The 21694-nt window shown below is 38.9% G+C and overlaps 1 pseudogene; it reads left to right on the plus strand.

Annotated features, from left to right (window-relative positions):
- The window catches only part of LOC129394875 (syncytin-1-like), a 52434-nt pseudogene extending 36503 nt beyond the window's left edge, over nt 1-15931 (plus strand).
- Nucleotides 15932-21694: the final 5763 nt, after the last annotated feature.

Here is a 21694-nt window from a genome sequence, read left to right on the forward strand (position 1 = left end):
CTCTAGCTGAAAGAATAAACATTTCCATATGAGTTTACTTGCCATAAGCATGTGAAATTGGTGTTGTAGTCTGCATGTCGCTTTCATCCCAATTTCTTCATTCTTGCTTCTAGGAGACTTATTTGATTGGTGATTGCATGAATTCTCCTTCCCTTCCTTCTCAACGTATTTGTGGTTCATACTAGAACCTACTGGATTTTAAGATGGGTGAAATGGTTATAAATATCCCATGGAAAAATCTCTGGAGTCTCCCAGGGTGGTGGGGACTAGCCAGTTTTTGTTTGCTTTTTTTTTTTTTTTAAACCAAACACATTTAGCTTTGCTCATGGACACACAGGCTACATTTTCCAGTATTCCATGCCATTACGTACGACCAATAGAATGTACTCAGACTTGATACATACCACTTCCATGCTTGCTCTGTAAATTTTTTCTACCCTTTTTTCTTGCTTTTTCCTTTTGCCAGATGAACGGAGAAGACTCCAGACCTAGAGGCCAAGTGTACTGGATGCACGGAGCCTGGATTTCTGAACAACTGCATGGTAAGCACTTCCTGAAGGTGCACCTAACAAGGAATACTGTGGTAGGTTGTGGACTGAAGGAGAAAGAAATTTTAACTGTGTTAAGTCATTGAAATAGGAGTTTTTTTTGCCTAACCTTACGCATCCAGTGATTTATTTAATGTATTAGACTAAGCAGTCACTTCTTGGCTCCTGTTGTCAGGGCTTCTAACTCTCTAAAAGAATGCATTTCTTCAAAATGTTAAGCAGTCTGTGGTTCTTACATTGCAAGAAAAAGCAAAAATGACAATGCCCAGCATGCTCCGCAAATGATTCTATATATTAGGTTCCAGGCTTAAAGGGTCTGAGTTGATGTTTGGGTTCCCTAGCTAGGCTAATAATTTAGGGACGTTTCAGATAGTTACTCTTTAAGTCTTTGTTAAATATTGTATATCAGAGGTGATGAGAAATCATTTTTATTAATAAAATTAGAATTCCTCTTCCTTGAAGCTTATAATAAAGGATTTATTGTATGCACTGAATACAGTGTAAGTATTATTATTTATTTTTTTATTTTTATTTTTATTTTTTTTGAGACGGAGTCTTGCTCTGTCGCCCAGGCTGGAGTGCAGTGGCGCCATCTCGGCTCACTGCAAGCTCCGCCTCCCGGATTCACACCATTCTCCTGCCTCAACCTCCCGAGTAGCTGGGACTACAGTCGCCCACCATCATGCCGGGCTAATTTTTTGTATTTTTAGTAGAGACGGGTTTTCGCCATGTTAGCCAGGATGATCTCGATCTCCTGACCTCGTGATCCACCCGCCTCAGTCTCCCAAAGTGCTGGGATTATAGGCGTGAGCCACCACGCCTGGCCCAGTGTAACTATTATTATTAGAAAATTATTGGAACCTGTTTTTCGCTTTATAGATTTCCATCACTCATTATTCAATTATGTGTATTATTCATACTCACTAAGGACAGATGTAGCATTCATATAGTTACAAAGTCTTGTTTCCACTTTCAGTTTTCTTTCTGGGTATCATAGAGGGAAGACTTGCCCATGTTTCAGTTGTGCTGATTTTTTCAAATTTTTGTGTGTGTAATTTTCCAAATGAGACAACTTTTTGGGAGGCAAAAGTAAAAAGGTAGAAAATTTTAATCGTAAAATAAATAATGGGATTTATTGTATGCACTGAATACAGTGTAACTATTATTATTTTAACATTTATTTATTTTAAAATTTATTATTTTAAAATTCAGTAAACTCTACAATGTCACATATTATTTGGCTTCAGGGTTTCAACTAATTGTGATTAATCTTTCAAAGAACCTTGGGTGGCTTAACCAGGATTAGTGCAAATCAAGTTATACCACATAACTTGCATGTATGTTTGCAAAATTACTCAATATAATAACGGGTCAGCATCACACATGATTATGTACTTCAGTGGGAGTAGGACATTATACTGGTTGGGGAAATAGACCTATAAGGGCAAGTTGAGTTTACTGGAACCAAATTTCACATTTATTCCACTGGTATATTAGCATCCTGTATAGATTTTCATCCCTGGTGGCTGTGATGCCCGCCTGTATACTTTACCCTACCAATCTCTTTATCTGCTGTGACTTTCCCCCGAATTCACGTATTTAGGATGCCACCAAGTGTGGGCTGCCTCTGCCACCAGAAAGGTGGCATTGGAGGCTCTACTCCTAAAATGATTATAGAAAAACAGTTATTTACCTTCAGGAACATGGGGGTCTATTGCCCCTGCTCATCTTAGAAACAGGTTGGTAGTTGCCCATTTCTGGGTGAGATGAGCCTTGGAGTTGGACCAGGAATCACAAAGGGAATGAGTCAGGTACCCTCTCACCTTCCTTCAAACTACCAGGTTTTCTATTTCTCAATAGTGGAGAATGGTTTTAAGTCAATTGGCAGGTGTTTTTCCTTTTATCTGGCAATCAGTGGGAAGTTTATTATGTTCTGTGTTTTGTGCTTCGTTAAATTCATTTGTTTTTTAATGAAATGTATGGAGAAGCCGCATCCCAGCCAGCCATATGACATCTTAGAGGGGATTCTCCCGCTTGGTCTTAACATGCGATGATCCTGTATAAAGGATTTCTGAGGCATTCAAATAATTCAGCTCATTAAAGGGGGTACTGACCTAGTCAGGGAATTCTTTTCTGAAACCAAGCACATTGAAGTGGAAACGTGATGTAGGGATTATCCAGACCAGTCAGTGTATCTCACAGAGGAGACTGCAGGTTTCTGGATTTTTCTGGAATTGCTCCTGTGAGGTATGTATGTACGTATACGGCAAAAGTTTTACTTCTTCTCTTTCAGGGTTTTTGTTGTTATTGTTTTTGTTGTTATTGTTGGTTGAGTCTGAGAATTAAATTAAGATCAACAAAAGACAAGCATACGAATTTATTTAATGCAGGTTTTACATGGCAGTGGGGACTTCATAAGGAAATGATGACCTAAAGAAGCGGTTAGAGTCAAACACTTAGATACTGAATTGTAGCAAGAGTAGGAAACTGTAAAAATGTGATAAGGAAAAGGAGATTGGGTTAGGGTAATTCACGGGGTAGAGAAGTGACTAGGAAGATAAGAGTTAGTTTACAAGGTTTGTTTGCACAGATTTCTCTCTGCTTCAACGTCACATACTTGATGATAAGAATGTTACTCTACTTTTAGTATGTGGAGAACATCTTTCACATGGGAACCTCATCTCCTGATTTTAGAAAACGGAATGAAGTTCAGAGAAGGTTTCTACACCTTCTGTTTTCTCTCTTTTTATTTAGGTGCCTTTAACTCAAGGCACCTAAATAAATTCTGTGATATATATATCACAGAAATATATATATATCACAGAAATATATATATTTGTTTCCCTCATATATATATATATATATATATATATATATATATATATATATATTTCCCTCATATATATGAAATGTGTGTGTGTGTTCTGAATTGTATTGCTTTCATATTTTGGATTTTGTGACTGTTTTTATTCCTGGACCTTCCATTGTTTATATGAAGATAAGATTTTCTTCTCCTCGAGAGGATAGATCATAAATGCTATTTAGGAGAGGTAAGAGGAAAGGGAGTGATGAAGGCAAGTTAGATGGAGGAGGGAGGCAGAGAACATCTTAGTAAGGGAAGAAAGCCAACAAATCGTACAGGAACATGAGGGCAGAAGACTACTGGGGGGTGGGTATGTAGTCCACTTGACTAGAAAATAGTATTAAGTACATAAAAAATAAGAAAATTGAGATTAACTGTGGTCAAATTATAGAAGAATAAAATCATGATGACTTTAAAGGAACCTTAAGTAAAGCAAGGAAAAACAATAATTATAGTGAAGAGCACGATAAAGGTTAAATATATTCTTAATGAGCTCATTGTTGGATCTTTTAAGGCCGAAAGGATATGTGAAAATAAATGTGGTAGATGCAAAGTGAATCCAGAGAAAGCATTATTATGGGACATCATTTCTGAAACTGAGACTATTGAGCATAAAGCTAATCCCCATTTACGTGGAAGTGGAAAGAAAATAGTACAATTGGACTAAGATAGAGATATTTGTTTCCATACTTACATTTCATGTTAACACTTCTTGAAATGTGATGTATAAAGAAGTAAATAGCATCTGATTGCAATGGAAAATTGGCCATGGAGTGGCAATGCAGAGGGAAGAATACATTTTGTTGTAAATAATGTAATTTCAAAATTTCAAGGAATCTATTTATAACCCTTTCATCTCTCTTATTACCTCTACTACCTGCTACACCATTAGGATATCTTTTCAATAAAATAATAATAACTCTGGAGGGTAATTGAGTTAATATCAAAGGGAAGTGCTTCGAGCTGTTAAGAAAGGCACTCAACAACACCAATCTATTTTTACTAATGATTGCAATAATAATGATAAAGAACTGCATAGGTAGTGAGTCTGTGCCTTGTCTTTGAAAGGGAGGAGAAAAGAAAGAGTCAGGGCGTTAACATTCCCGGTAGCATGACAGAGTAAGAAAGTAGATGCTGGTAGGTGGGCAATTTTTCCTAGTAGCTGAAATTTACTTCTTGTATTCTTAGACACAGAGAATCTTCAGTGACAATTAACAAAAAAGTAGTGGGAGGAACCCAAATGCCCACTAAATGTGAAAGTTTGAGTGCTGTGCTGGGACACACTGTCAGTGTTAGACAATGCCATTGTGACAATGGGCCTTACTTTACACTCACTTACATCACCCATCTGTTGGCTGTACTCAGGATTGGAACAAGAGAGTGAGTGGGCAGACTTCTCTCTCTTATTTAAAGCACGAGCAATTTGCCATTCCGTATTTATGATTTAATGTGTGTTTTAGGGAAACTGCTCCGGTAGAAAACAAGAAAGAGGGGAAGGAGAGAGTGAATCTTGGAGATCGTCAATGGTGTAGCATAAACAGGGAGAAGAACTGGTGAAGATGTTCAGTCTGAAGGCTGGCCCTTCATACACATGCTTTTTAAAAGTTGTGGTATACCTTGACTTATACCAGGATGGAAAAATAAAATAGATAGACTTTTTTTCTGAGCACAAATTTATCATCTTAAAACAATTGAAGTCTGGCACAAAGATGACTGGTTAGTACTGGTTCCTTTTTCCTTACATTATTTGAATAGTATCTGTGTTGTGAGCTAGACCAAGCTACTCAGATACAGGTCCTAGAGAATGTCATTATCAAGTCCAGTAGAATTCTGATTTCCTTTTAAAATCTACTTAATCACTTGCCGTAAGTGCCTATTTCTGTGTTTCTCTCTGGTTCCTCATTAAACCACATCCTCTTTGAAAGCAGGGGCATGTTTGCCTCAGTATTCATGATATCTCACACAGTGTCTAGCACATGTAAGACAAAAGAAAATATTTAAAAGGCGAAAGAAGAATTTAGAGGGATATTTCAGCACATAGCTCATATTATGATGAGGTTGATGGCATATAGTAGCATCTAAGATGACAACACAAGTGATTGGTACCTTGGGAACCCTGTGTGAAATCTCATGGTTCTCAGAAAAGCCACACTGTGGCCATATAACTATGTATGTGTTGCAAGGCAAGAAGAGAGGCAGAAGGCTTCCTATCAACAACAAACAGTGGCCAGAGGATTCCAGACATCCAAGTATTGTTCAGCTGATTTGTGTCTATGCAATGGCCAGGACCAGCCAGAAGAACATGATGACCTTCGAGTTTGAATATTTAGAATAAGGCTTAAACCTATATCAGAGAACGTCAATTTCTCCAGTCTGCCACCGGAGAGAGTTAAGGATTAGACACATCAGTTTCTAAGAAACTTGGATGTTCTTACTCCAACTACATCATCCATGAAGACTGAAGGCAGAACACAGACTAATGAAAAGTTCCTATCAGCCTGGACTGATGGATAAAAATGTAGGTTGACATTCTGGTATCAGACTCTTTATTTTCCTGTAGACTCCATGCATAGCCTCTCTAGATAACAGAGTGATCTTCCCACAGATATCTTATTGTGAAGTCTCTCTTCTATGAAAACTCTTTAGCAAAGGTGTTGATGGGATAGTTTTCCATCATAAGATGTGATTTCTCCTTAATTTACCTTGCCCGTAGGTGCTTTCTCCTGGGGGGGCTCTACTGTTTGCAGTGGTGGAGGCTCAGGTGGAAGGCTGAATCCCAGCTGCTTTTACAAGAGCTGACTTTTACCTAGAACAAGAGAATCACTGTATTTGAGCCCCACAAGACTCTAACTTAGAGAAGGAAAAGAGAAGATGTGAAAAAAATGCAGCTAACTAGAAGTTAAAAGGAAGGGGAAATGTGTTTTGAGATCTTTGTTGTTGTTTGTTTGTTTTTTGAGATAGAGTGTCACTCTGTCACCCAGGCTGGAGTACAGTGGCATGATCTCGGCTCACTGCAACCTCCACCTCCTGGGTTCAAATGATTCTCATGTCTCAGCCTCCCCAGTAGCTGGGATTACAGGCACCCGCCACCATGCCTGGCTAATTTTTTTTATTTTTACTTGTGACAGGGTTTTACTGTGTTGGCCAGGCTGTTCTTGAACTCCTAACCTTAAATGATCCACCCGCTTTCACCTCCCAAAGTGCTGGGATTGCAGGTGTGAGCCACCGCGCCTGTCCTAATATGTCTTTTAAGTGGAGATTTCCCCAGGCAAAGGAGAATCAAATTTCTTATTTCTCTTATCCTGTGAGGCCATGGAGCCTTCTTCTTTCTACCTACCTCTTTTTATAAAATATATTGCTTCCTTAAATATTCAACTATTAATAATATGGCAAGAGTACCTCTTATGCACTAGGACCATTGCTTCCCACCTCTCCTTAGGGAAGCACAACTTTTCTCCTCTCTCAGATATTCCACACAAAGGGGTATGTCTACTTCTGCTTCTCCCTCCTTCTTCCAACCAGATTTGTTAGAAGTGGGTGGTGAGAGAACTGGGCTCTGTTTTGTACAATAACAAAGAAACTAAAGGAAAAGAATGAATGTATGAACAAATAAATCCTCAGCTATCATCTACTTTTTTTTGTATTCTTCATAGACTAAATAATGTTCATTTATTCATCCATTCATTCATCTTTTCAGTAAAAAATGTTGTTGAGTGTGTATTATGAAAACATACTGCTCAAAGGGATGGGAATACGGGCAAGAGGCTTACTTGCATGAGCTTCCATTCTAAAGGGAAGAAAAATATGCCAAATATGTAAACAATAAACAAGGTGGTCAGGGCTGTTTCCTTTGTCCCCTGGAAAAGGAAGATTCTCCCCTATCTTATCTGCAGAGATTTATTACTGCCTAAACCCTATAATCATCCTTCTAGACTTATTTTAGAGAAAACTGTTGGTTGGTTAGTTTGTTTTCACTGCAAAGCAAAAGAATGAACCAGAATATAAATAAATAAATACATACATACATACAGTAGACTCTGTCTCACCTGCATTTAGGTGTGGCCCAGTGAGTAAATTCTGATCATCAGGGAATGGGTCAAATTGTTTTGTGCAACTTATTGATCACACCTTCAAGGTGAAAGTGTTATTTTCTTCTGAGGCCTGGAATACAGACATAGTGATGTACCATTTTGGGCTATGTGCATGGGGGTAAAATCCTATGAATGATGAAGAAAGAATATGGAAAAAGCCTGGCTCCCTAACAGGGATCACCGTATCATCTTTTGATTGTTTATTCTTCTACAATTACATGTGGGAGAAATAAATAGGTTCTTGTTCAAGTCATTATTATTTTGGGTCCCCAATATGCAGCTGAACATACCCTAACTAACCTATACACTCCTGCCCTGCATGACTCTAATTCATGGACCTCTTTTCAATTTCTATGAAATCACAAAATATTAGAAGTGAGGAATACCATAGAATCACTATTCATGGTTTTCAACAACGGTACGCAGAAGTAGTAACTCTGCAGTGATCATGTAGAACCAATTTTCTCTCATCTCCATATCCACCTGCATTTTGGTGTACAGCTCTCCCTCAGTGTCTATGGGGCATTTGTTCAAGATCCACTTCCACCCTAAATACCAAAATTCATGGATGCTCAAGTCCTTTATGTAAAATGGCATAGTCTTTGCATATAACCTACACACATCCTCCCGTATACTTTAGATCATCACTAGATTACTTATACATAATACAATGTAAATGCTATGTAAATAATTGTTACAATGTATTTTAAGACTTGTATTATTTTTATTTTTTTTTAATTTTTTAAAAATAAATTCAATCTGAGATTGGTTGAATTTGTGGATGTGAAATCTGCAGATAATTAGGGCCAACTATATATAATTTCTGCCAACTCTACATGCATAAGTTATCCATCTGCTTGTGTCACTCCTCTTCTTCACATCAAAAAGCTGTGCATGTATGAAATAATTGTGATCCCCCAACTCAGTCCAAAGACACACTGAAGAGCACCCTAGAAATGTTGGCTAATGAAAACATTAATTTGCGGTACGCAACTTTGATGAATCTAAAAACTTGGAAAGATAAATCAAGATTTATCTTTGATTCTTCCTTCTCATTCTCAACATAAAATCCATTAGCAAGTACTCTTGAATATAACTTCAGATGTGTTCTGAATCTATCTTCTGTTCTCCATCTAAACTATTGACATCCTAGTTCAAGTCACCACTGTCTCTATCATGGACAACAACAATTGTGTCTGGAGTCATCCACCTGCTTTTCTGTTCTTTCCTTCTCTAGTCCCTTTCCACTAAGCTGCAAGAATCGATCTTATGGTAATTTAAATTTGATTATGCAACTCTCCTGCTTAAAATCCCCTACTGGTTTTTCATCTCACTTGTTGCACAACTCAAGCCCCCTTGCCATGACCTATAAGCCCTATCTATATGATCCAGCTTCTGCCCCACTCTCAGACTTATCCCATACAACTTACTCTCTAGATCACTCTGTCCAGTCATACGGAGTGTCGTTGAGTTCTTCAAGAACTCAAGTTCTTCTTTGAGTTCTTCAAGTTCATAACCATCCTGCAGACTGAGTTTGCTACAGTTTCTTCTGATTTAAAATTTTTTCTCTAGGTCATCATATGGCTGCCTCCTTACCTTTCAGATCTCAGCTTTTCTAAGAAGAACCTTCACTGACTCTTCAAGTGCCCTCCCAGTCCCAGTCACTATCACATCTCCTGTTTTATTTTTTTCCTAGCAATTATGCTAACTTACATGTTTGTTGTCTGTCTTTTCTGATGATAAGGTGACATCTTTGGAGTCAGGCCTATGCTTATCTCATTCCCAACTATATTCACATTATCTAGAGGAAATCTTACAACAGAAGAAGTGCTCAGTAAATACATGTTGAATTTTTAAAGTGAATGAGTGGATTAATTAATTAATTAATTAACGAACACTAACCTGAGATAGATTCGCCTGCCAGATCCTTAAATCTGAAGAAATTTCTGCTGTGTCACTTGTTGGTTCATAAACCATGACAACAACCACAATCAGTTGTAAAACAAATCGAACAAAGGTATAAAACGAATTAATAATGGAAAGTATTTTAGCCAATTGTACTGCAAATTAATAAACAAAAAAATCAACAAATAGATACTAAAGTTCAATAACCACCAATTTTATCCAATTTAATTACTTCTTGCTTCTTCTATTATAAGACACTTATTTCCTGGACTGAGAGCCATCTTCAACTCTATCAGCTACTACTAGCTTTTCTCAAGTGACCCATTCAGCTGTCTCTTCTACCCACAGTAATGCTCTCCCCAGAATTCTACCATCATCGGCTTCAGTAGAAATATCTGTGACACACAGGGCTGCAATTACAGCCATTTGTCTCTTAACAGTAAGGAGAACAGCTGTCTTTTTACATGGGGCCCCCAACATTTCCAAGATGGTTTCTTTTATTCCTCTCTGGAAATGTGAATGCCATCTCAAACGCACGATAGAAGCAGTGCCGATAAAGTCTACTCTTGTCAGTCTCACAAACAGCCTCATTATTTGGTGACTGCAAACATGGTTTGTAGTCATTGCTCCTGCCAATCTGAAGGCTTCTAATGCTGCAGTGGAGTGATTGAAAGTCCAAGATTACAGGCGAAGGGGATGAGGAGTTGTTTATAGCTCTTGCTCATCCACTAAAAGCCCCCAGCCAGAAGCAGCTCTCTGTTTGAAGGAAAGTAAGTTTCTTCCACAGCTGAAAATAAATGTGTTTTGGGGAAAACACAGGGCTTGTGGGGGAGGAAGCATGCCTTGCAGTCCTGAGGAAAGCATGGGGGGCAGTGATGATTACTAGCATTCGTTCCTCCACCAGGGAGGTCTCTGCATGACAACCGTCAAAGTTGGGAGCACGAATGTTTAGCTGCCTCTCCCATTATGAGGTGGAGTTAGTTATGCCATTGCAGAAACAAACCTCTCCACATTGGGTCTTGCTGTAACTGGTAATTGTATTAATGTCATATTTGATGATAGAGCCCTGTTTTAGCTGACACCATGCATCACTGGAAGGGAAGGTGCCGTGATTCCAGTTGAATATACTACGTTGTAAAGACCTTCGCTAGGCAGCAGGACTGAGGGTGCCCGGGGCAAGTGCCAGCCCATGCCATCACTCTCACAGAGCCCCAGGTATGCTTGACCATTGAAGGCCAGGAGGCTAACTGTCTCCTGGACACTGGCGCAGCCTTCTCAGTCTTACTATCCTGTCCCAGGCAGCTGTCCTCCAGATCTGTCACTATCCGAGGGGTCCTAGGACAGCCAGTCACTACCAACTTCTCCCAGCCACTAAGTTGTGACTGGGCAACTTTACTCTTTTCACATGCTTTTCTAATTATGCCTGAAAGCCCCACTCCCTTGTTAGGGAGAGACATTCTAGCAAAAGCAGGGGCCATTATACACCTGAACATAGGAGAAGGAACACCTGTTTGTTGTCCCCTGCTTAAGGAAGGAATTAATCCTGAAGTCTGGGCAACAGAAGGACAATATGGACGAGCAAAGAATGCCCATCCTGTTCAAGTTAAACTAAAGGATTCTGCCTCCTTTCCCTACCAAAGGCAGTACCCCCTTAGACCTGAGGCCCAACAAGGACTCCAAAAGATTGTTAAGGACCTAAAAGTGCAAGGCCTAGTAAAAACATGCAATAGCCCCTGCGATACTCCAATTTTAGGAGTACAGAAACCCAATGGACAGTGGAGGTTGGTGCAAGATCTCAGGATTATCAGTGAGGCCATTGTCCCTCTATACCCAGCTGTACCTAACCCTTATACTCTGCTTTCCCAAATACCAGAGGAAGCAGAGTTGTTTACAGTCCTGGACCTTAAGGATGCCTTTTTCTGCATCCCTGTACATCCTGAGTCTCAATTCTTGTTTGCCTTTGAAGATCCTTCAATCCCAATGTCTCAACTCACCTGGACTGTTTTACCCCAAGGGTTCAGGGATAGTCCCCATCTATTTCACCATACATTAGCCCAAGACTTGAGCCAGTTCTCATACCTGGACACTCTTGTCCTTTGGTACGTGGATGATTTACTTTTAGCCTCCCGTTGAGAAACCAACGGGAGTGCCATCAAGCCACCCAAGTGCTCTTAAATTTCCTTGCTACCTGTGGCTACAAGGTTTCCAAACAAAAGGCTCAGCTCTGCTCACAGCAGGTTAAATACTTAGGGCTAAAATTATCCAATTGGACCAGGGCCCTCAGTGAGGAACATATCCAGTCTTTACTGGCTTATCCTTATTCCAAAACCCTAAAGCAACTAAGAGATTCCTTGGCATAACAGGTTTCTGCCGAGTATGGATTCTCAGGTACAGTGAAATAGCCAGACCATTATATACACTAATTAAGGAAACTCAGAAAGCCACTACCCATTTATTAAGATGGACACCTGAAGCAGAAGTGGCTTTCCAGGCCCTAAAGAAGGCCCTAACCCAAGCCCCAGTGTTAAGCTTGCCAATGGGGCAAGAGTTTTCTTTATATGTCACAGAAAAAACAGGAATAGCTCTAGAAGTCCTTACACAGGTCTGAGGGATGAGCTTGCAACCCACGGCATACCTGAGTAAGGCAATTGATGTAGTGGCAAAGGGTTGGCCTCATTGTTTACGGGTAGTGGCGGCAGTAGCAGTCTTAGTATCTGAAGCAGCTAAAATAATACAGGGAAGAGATCTTACTGTGTGGACTTCTCATGATGTGAACTGCATACTCACTGCTAAAGGAGACTTGTGGCTGTCAGACAACCATTTAAATATCAGGCTCTATTACTTGAAGGGCTAGTGCTGTGACTGCACACTTGTGCAACTCTTAACCCAGCCACATTTCTTCCAGACAATGAAGAACAGATAGAACACAACTGTCAACAAGTAATTTCTCAAACCTACGCCACTCGAGGGGACCTTCTAGAGGTTCCCTTGACTGATCCCAACCTCAGCTTGTATACTGATGGAAGTTCTTTTGTAGAAAAAGGACTTCAAAAAGTGGGGTATGCAGTGGTCAGTGATAATGGAATACTTGAAAGAAATCCCCTCACTCCAGGAACTAGTGCTCAGCTGGTGGAACTAATAGCCCTCACTCGGGCACTAGAATTAGGAGAAGGAAAAAGGGTAAATATATATACAGACTCTAAGTATGCTTACCTAGTCCTCCATGCCCATGCAACAATATGGAGAGAAAGGGAATTCCTAACTTCCAAGGGAACACTTATCAAACATCAGGAAGCCATTAGGAAATTATTACTGTCTGTACAGAAACCTAAAGAGGTGGCAGTCTTACACTGCCAGGGCCATCAGAAAGGAAAGGAAAGGGAAATAGACGGGAACCCCTACCTTCACTGCCCACACCCATATGGCCCACAACTGCTATAACTCTGCCACTCTTTGCATGCATGCAAATACTCATTATTGGACAGGGAAAATGATTAATCCTAGTTGTCCTGGAGGACTTGGAGCCACTGTCTGTTGGACTTACTTCACCCATACTGGTATGTCTGATGGGGGTGGAGTTCAAGATCAGGCAAGAGAAAAACACGTAAAGGAAGTAATCTCCTGACTGACCCAGGTACATAGCACCCCTGGCTCCTACAAAGGACTAGATCTCTCAAAACTACATGAAACCCTCCATACCTATATTCACCTGGTCAGCCTATTTAATACCACCCTCACTGGGCTCCATGAGGTCTCGGCCCAAAACGCTACTAACTGTTGGATGTTCCTCCCCCTGTACTTCAGGCCATACATTTCAATCCTTGTACCTGAACAATGGAACAACTTCAGCACAGAAATAAACACCACTTCCATTTTAGTAGGACCTCTTGTTTCCAATCTGGAAATAACCCATACCTCAAACCTCACCTGTGTAAAGTTTAGCAATACTATAGACACACCCAACTCCCAATGCATCAGGTGGGTAAGTCATCCCACATGAATAGCCTGCCTACCCTCAGGAATATTTTTTGTCTGTGGTACCTCAGCCTATCATTGTTTGAAGGGCTCATCAGAATCTATATGCTTCCTCTCATTCTTAGTGCCCCCTATGACCATCTACACTGAACAGGATTTATACAATCATGTCGTACCTAAGCCCCGCAACAAAAGAGTACCCATTCTTACTTTCATTGTGGGAGCAGGAGGGTTAGGCAGATTAGGTACTGGCATTGGCGGTATCACAGCCTCTACTCAGTTCTACTACAAACTATCTCAAGAACTAAATGGTGACATGAAATGGGTTGCTGACTCCCTAGTCACCTTGCAAGATCAACTTAACTCCCTAGTAGCAGTAGTTCTTCAAAATCGAAGAGCTTTAGAATTGCTAACCGCCAAAAGAGGGGGAACCTGTCTATTTTTAGGGGAAGATGCTGTTATTATGTTAATCAATCCGGAATCATCACAGAGAAAGTTAAAGAAATTCGAGATCAAATACAACGTAGAGCAGAGGAGCTTCAAAACACCGGACCCTGGGGCCTTGTCAGCCAATGGATGCCCTGGATTCTCCCCTTCTTAGGACCTCTAGCAGCTATAATATTGTTATTCCTCTTTGGACCCTGTATCTTTAACCTCCTTGTTAAGTTTGTCTCTTCCAAAATTGAAGCTGTAAAGCTACAAATCATTCTTCAAATGGAGCCCCAGATGCAGTCCATGACTAAATCTACCACGGACCCCTGGACCAGCCTGCTAGCCCATGCTCTGATGTTAATGACATCAAAGGCACCCCTCCTGAGGAAATCTCAACTGCACAACACCTACTATGCCCCAATTCAGCAGGAAGCAGTTAGAGCGGTCATCAGCCAACCTCCCCAATAGCACTTGGGTTTTCCTGTTGAGAGGGGGCACTGAGAGACAGGACTAGCTGGATTTCCTAGGCCGACTAAGAATCCCTAAGCCTAGCTGGGAAGCCTAGCTTCCACCTTTAAACACGGGGCCTGCAACTTAGCTCACACCCGACCAATCAGATAGTAGAGAGAGCTCACTAAAATGCTAATTAGGCAAAAACTGGAGGTAAAGAAATAGCCAATCATCTATTGCCTGAAAGCACAGAAGGACAATGATCCGGATATAAACCCAGGCATTCGAGCTGGCAAGGGCTACCCTCCTTGGGTCCCCTCCCTTTCAGTGGGAGCTATGTCTTCACTCTATTAAATCTTGCAACCGCAAAACAAAAACAAAAACAAACAAACAAACAAACAAAAACCTTAGCTAGGTAACTAAAGCCTCTTGACCCTGGTTTGTTTTAAACACCAAACTATTCTTGAATTATAGTTTCAGATGAAAAGAAGAAAACAGAACAAATGTCCTCAGTTCTGTAATTCTCTCTTTCTCAATATTAAGCATACACACATATTCATTTGTTCAGCTATTAGAAATTATGAATTGAATACTTTCTGTGCACCACACCCATGTTTGCTGATGGTTATACAAAACAGCAAAAGTAATTCTATGGCATAATCCCTGCGCTTTGCTTCCTCAGATTTCCATGGGGAAAAGCAACTAATCATAATGGAATGTGATGAGTCCTATAATGTAAGTAAATGTCTAGGTTTTGAAAGACCAGCAGTTGTAGTGATTTGTTGCACTCTTAACTTTGGAGAGGATATGACAAAAGTAGAAACCACAGAAGTAAGTAGAATGAATTTTCCAGGTTTAGATACAGGATGGAGAAATTGAACAAGTGGTTTTATGAAAGAAAGAAAGAGAGAGAGAAAGAGAGAGAGAAAAGGAAGAAAGAAAGAAAGAAGAAAAGAAAAGGAAAGAAAAGAAAAGAAAAGAAAAAGAAAAGACAAGACCTTTAGAGATTATTGACTCTGAGAGTGGAAATGTGGACAAACTCTTTGAGGAGTATAGTGAAATTTATAAACATTGTCCCCCAAGAAAGCAATGCACATAAACAAACAACACAGTTTTGAATGCAGTTCCATGAATTCATCACAGAGCAGCTGCAAGTTTGTAATACAGGAAAACTTTAGTCTGAATTTCCTTTGCTTCCTTGCATCTTTAAAGCAGTGTTTCTCAGGGGAAAGGCTTTAAGTTAACTATATTAGAAACATCTGAGCTGTTTGCTTAAAATTCAGATTTCAGGCCTATCTCACACTCTTCATTGTAACAACTGTGTGATTCTCGTTCAGTGAAGTCTTTCAAAGCTCCCAAAGAATTCTGGTGCCCACACTCTAAAACCCGGCATATTTCACACTTATTTGAACTCACTGCAAACCTCTCACCCCGGCTTTTAAACTCAGGAGTTGCACAGTTGCGTCTGCTGAGAGGCCTGGAGAAACTCCCTCACAGAAAATTACCTAGTTAGAAAATCCCAATTCTCATTCCCCCTTAAAAGATACATGCCTTAAATTTCAGCTTGTGATAGGAAGCCATCTTTCTGCCTACCTGCTTCCCATGGGTTTGTCTTATCTGCTCAAAAAAATTGAAATCTCTTGGCCTGTTGAGCCATAACTCCCCATTTTGCATCTCTCAGGTGGCTGGGCACATGGTATATACTAATGAGTATTTTTTAGTTGGCTACAGAGTGAGTGTTTTTGCTTCCTTTTCCTTTAACACAGCTAGCTAGCCTCTGTCATTCCATCAGGATCCAAATGGTTTTTATTTGTCCTTTTTTGCATTTTGTGTTAGGATGGTCTTGTCACACTCCTGTGTCTGCAATCACCTGGTTTATTTTATTAAGGAATGTTTTGTTAGATTTATTCTCAGCTCCTCTGTTATCTCCACTACCTCCTCACAGTCCTTTCACAGAAAGCCCTTTGTGTTGAGCAAACAGACCCTAATCTGCACATCTCCCTCCAAACTCCAACAGGGCTGCCAGGTGAGCATCTCAACACCAGCTGCAACAGCTGTTTGAGTGGTCCTGAGCAGCAGGCAGTGACTGTGTGTGCAGTTCTCTTGTCTGATGGGCCCCGGGTCCAGCACACTCAGGGAGGAAGCCACAAGTGCAAATGTTTGCTAACCGGCTGGAATTCCTAAAAGCAGCTGCCTGCTGATTGATGATAACTCGCATAATGACACCAAGTGTTCAAACACTGCCAAGCAGGAATGAGACACTGTGAGCTCCCCTATGCAATCCCTTGCTAGTTGGCCAAATCCTTATCTTCCAGTATGCAGGCAACAAAGACAGCAAGAGCCAGAAGGTATCTGATCCAAGGATGCCTGTTACAACATTGATTTTAACACATAGGATGGGTGAGGAAGTGGCTTGATGCTTTCCACTTGTAAAATTTTTAAGAAAATTATACACAGGGGCTCAGCACAAACATGGAGCCTATGTACTGGAATATCAAGATCAAATGTATTGGTATTTTTAGGCTTTATGGATAACAATGGACTTTGATATGAAACTAGTAGAATTGGCTTCTAGAAAATATTTGTTAAAGAGACTTTCTCTCTTCTAATGACCCTAAGATTGTAAGGAAGCCACAACATTTCTGTGCATTACTTTGCCACAGAATTTGGCCCAATGGTATAAAAATAAACCTTTTAAATAAAGATACATGGTCTTTGAAATTAAAATGGCCTGCCAAAGTGGTTGAGAATGGCAGTCTACAAACAAAGATTAGCAATATGCAATCTTTGGCATTGATATGTCTCAAGTCACTCTATTTCATCTGTGTTCATTGCTACCAATTTAGTTGAAACACATGCCACTTCTGTGGTCACCCTTTTCAATGGAGCTTAACTGACTGACTTCCCTATTCTCATATTGTATTATATTCTCCACACAGTAGTGAGATTTCCCAAAGTCATAATGAATCAGCTCACTCTTCTTATTAACTTTCTTTGGTTGCATTTGAGAGAAATGCCCAAACTCTCTGTTACAGAAGAGAGAGAGTTCAGCATGACCCCACTTCTCTCCAAATGCAGATAAAACTACTCAAAAAGGGTTCCACAAGCTTCAACATGGCTAGGTTTCTGTCTGCATATTATCAAATTAAATAACAGAGATTTTCTAAAAGAAAATACATTTATGTTGGGAATAGAGCATTGCAATGTGGATATGTGCCATAGTAAACTATGTGCTTATTCAAGGAGGTAAAGGATGACAAAGGTTTAAAAAAAAAAATAAGGAAGAGTACATAATTGTTTTGAAATAATTATTCTTGTTGACAAAGACCAACAAACAACCCCATCAAAAAGTGGGCAAAGGATATGAACAGACAGTTCTCAAAAGAAGACACTTATGCAGCCAACAAACATATGAAAAAAAAGCTCATCATCACTGGTCATTAGAGAAATGCAAATCAAAACCACCATACGATACCATCTCATGCCAGTTAGAATGGTGATCAGTAAAAAGTCAGGAAACAACAGATGCTGGAGAGGATGTGGAGAAATAGGAATGCTTTTACACTGTTGGTGGGAGTGTAAATTAATTCAACCATTGTGGAAGACAGTGTGGCGATTCCTCAAGGATCTAGAACCAGAAATACCATTTGACCCAGCAATCCAATTAATGGGTAGATATCCAAAGGATTATAAATCATTCTACTATAAAGACACATGCACACATATGTTTATTGCGGCACTATTCACAATAGCAAAGACTTGGAACCAACCCAAATGTCCATTAATGATAGACTGGATTAAGAAAATGTGGCACATATACACCATGGAATACTATGCAGCCATAAAAAAGGATGAGTTCATGTCCATTGCAGGGACATGGATGAAGCTGGAAATCATCATTATCAGCAAACTATCGCAAGGACAAAAAACCAAACATCGCATGTTCTCACTCATTAGTGGGAGTTGAACAATGAGAACACATGGACACAAGGAGGGGAACATCAGATACCGGGGCTTGTTAGAGGGGTGGGGGGCTAGGGTACGGATAGCATTAGGAGAAATACCTAATGTAGATGATGGGTTGATGGATGCAGCAAACCACCATGGAACGTGTATACCTGTGTAACAAACCTTCACGTTCTGCACATGTATCCCAGAACTTAAAGTATAATAATAAAAAAAAAAGATTTTTAGCAAAATAGCATTGTGAGGCTTATTTTAATGCAGATTAAAAAAACTCGCCTGAATGTTTGAAACATGGAATATGTTTAATAAATGGTCGATATTATGATGGGTAGACAGTTGATGATGGCACTGATTAAAAGACAGGTAAGAAAAAAGTACAGATAGTCAAGCTCTAGAATAAAAAATATAATATGTACAGTTCAGAACTCAGTACAGAAAACATATTGTTTTACCTTTGGTTTTGATTTTCATTTTCAAATATCAGCAATTGGGCTATTAAATTCACTTTCTTATAGAGGCATAGCACAAGCTGATTAAATATATTTAGTAGTTGTGGTCTCAGGATTTGATTTAAAGTAGTGAAATATACACCATTTAAAATGTTTGGTGTCCAGACAGCATTTAAATCCTCAGACCAATTAAATTTAATTATTGAGTGAGTGGTAATACTTTTCTTCAACAATGTGAAGATTAAATTAAAATTCGTTTTCAAACTAGCAGGTAACACCTACTAATTGTCAATCATTCAAATGTTTATTTGAGGAACTGCTTGAAAAAAATAGAGATTAAAAATATTAGCTTGAAGCTAATCTCTAATATTATAAGCATTATACTTGGATTCTGCAAAGATCTTTCTTTTTTAACCAGTACTGTGGCCAATCTAAAACAGACCTTTCTGAAACTTGTAGATAAGGTCTAGCAAAGGTTTCAAACATATGTGAATTGGAGGTAACTCATAGACTTGAAATTCCAGAAACCTCCTGTCCATAGCTGGGTGACTGACAAGAATCTCACTATTCTCTCTCGCTATATTAAAAATACATAATGATTTCTCCTGCTTGACAAGAGCTTTTGTGGGGCATTACAAAAGGTAAACACATAGATAAGCACACAGCTACAGAGATAAACAGAGGGGGAAAACCTTACAATGGCAGTCAACAAAGAAAATCATCTTGTTGGGTATAAAAATTACTGAGTAAATAGACACAGAGAACAATATATGAAGAACATTTTAAGCTTCACCCATAGTCCTACAAAAATACATGCACTGAGCTAAAACTTTGCTCACGGGGGTACCGATGAGGTGAAAGGTGCTGTGCATTATGGAAATAAAGACGCCAGAAATATTTGAGAATAACCCCATTTTCTGATGATCACTAATTAGGGAGTAGGCTCAATTGGATACTCAATTATATTTTTTAATGAAGGCATGCAACAAATTACAAAGAATAATGTAACATTTACTTGTGAAACTTACCGCCCTACTTCATTACCCACATAGTTAGAGTTCTCTTGAAATGTCTTGCCCAATCAACCCTCTCCCTGCTCTCTCCCTGCTTAAGAATCAGCATAGTGCTTCTGAGATTTATTAGTGCTGATATGTATCAGTTTAATGCAAACAATCTACAACTTTATTTTAAAGAAAAATAACTATATGGCTGTACTTCTAGTCTATACACTCCTGAGTGTGCCAAAGTGTTTCATTTATTGTAGTTTATATAAACATAACAAATTTGAGAAATGTATACAGTTCTTTCCATTTAATTTTTTCACAGTTGGGAAAAAACGAGCCTTAGAGAATATAAACAACTTGCCAAGGTCATATTCTACAACATCAAGCTCATATAAAGTGCAAGTATGCAAGAATACACTCAGTTTTAGAGGATAAGTGCATGCTATTTCATTAGCCATAAAATACACTATTTCTCTAGAAAACAGAATGATCAATTAAGGTAGTTGAATAGTAGAGATTTCTACTGCATAACACTGAATTTTTTAAGTTTGAAAAATTAGAAAGGCTGTGTTATATGTTACATATAAGAACTCCATCATAGCAATGTTACTGACCACAGTGAAGTGGAGAATAGAGAATATTACTTGACTATTTTGTACTATGAAGTATTCATTTTATGGTTCTTATGTATTCTAGCCCATAATTACATAGAATTTTTTACCATTCAAAAATACGTATTTTGACACAAAGGAATATGGCATAGCAACTCCTATTCCCAAATATATCCCACTATTAAATTATGATGGTGGCTTTCTGAGTTTATGTAATTGACTTTTACTCACAGACGCCTCAACTGTGTATGTTAAAATGTTTTAAAATCAATAAAGGCAATGTAAGAAGTCACCAGTTGTTGGCAAACAAAATGAAAATGATAAATTCTTGTAAGGCATAATTTTTGACCGATTGTAAAAAAATTTTATACTAGTTGTGTTAATATTGTCTTCTGACTTAATTTTCCCTACACTACCCACCCCCCACCTACCCGGCCTACAAAAACAAAGTTTTAGGGTGGACTTTATTACAAAGATGCATCGATGTCTACCAAACTATATATCCATAAATCATTCCTACCTGCATACATAAGTTTATAAAATGTGAACATGCATATGTTCATAACCTATGTAATTTCACCACATCTTCTGTAAACTATCAGTCCCCTTTCTATTGAGGTCAAAAAAAATATGTTCAAAGTACATATGAAATTACTATTCTTCATTAAAATGTAAAACATTGATTTTACATTCAGGTGGATACTCTTCTTCTGAAGGAAATTTCAAAAAAAGTCTCAAAAATAAGGAAAAAGAGGACATGAGTTCGTTTTCTTGTTATGAAATTATACTTACCACACCATAACTTTCAAACAATGTCCCCACTTTCAGAATCACAATTCAGGGTACTAAATGGACACCAAAAGATGAATACTAAAATAACAAGTCCTTTTGAATTTCTCTACCCATTCACCATCCTTGTTAATTTTTCGGTGCTTAAAATTCTATTATTTAACATTCTTGTTTTTGTTTAAAGAGTATTTTGTATCTGGATGCCTCTGGACTTGAAGAGGTTGATAGAGGTAGTAAGGAGAACACAATTCTTAGCAAAGCGTCTAGACATATTAAGATGTCTACACAAGGATCTTAAATTGTAAGTGTGTTTCTTTTGACTAAAAATATATTACCTCAAAGTAGAACCGTGTTTCTCAGCCTTGGCACTATTGACATTTTAGAATATATTACATAATTATATACATAATATATATTATAGATATATATTTTTAATTTTGGGGGACTATCCTGTACATCGTGGTGTGTCTAGCAGCCACTCTGGTCTCTACCTACTAGACGCCAGTAGCAAACTCTCCCTTGAGTCTCCTACTCCTACATGGCCAGCAAGTTGTGACAACTAAAAAACATCCCCAGACATTGTCCATTGTTCACTGGAGACAGATAGCTCC

This window comes from Pan paniscus, chromosome 21 (genome assembly GCF_029289425.2).
Source record: "Pan paniscus chromosome 21, NHGRI_mPanPan1-v2.0_pri, whole genome shotgun sequence".
NCBI lineage: Eukaryota > Metazoa > Chordata > Mammalia > Primates > Hominidae > Pan > Pan paniscus.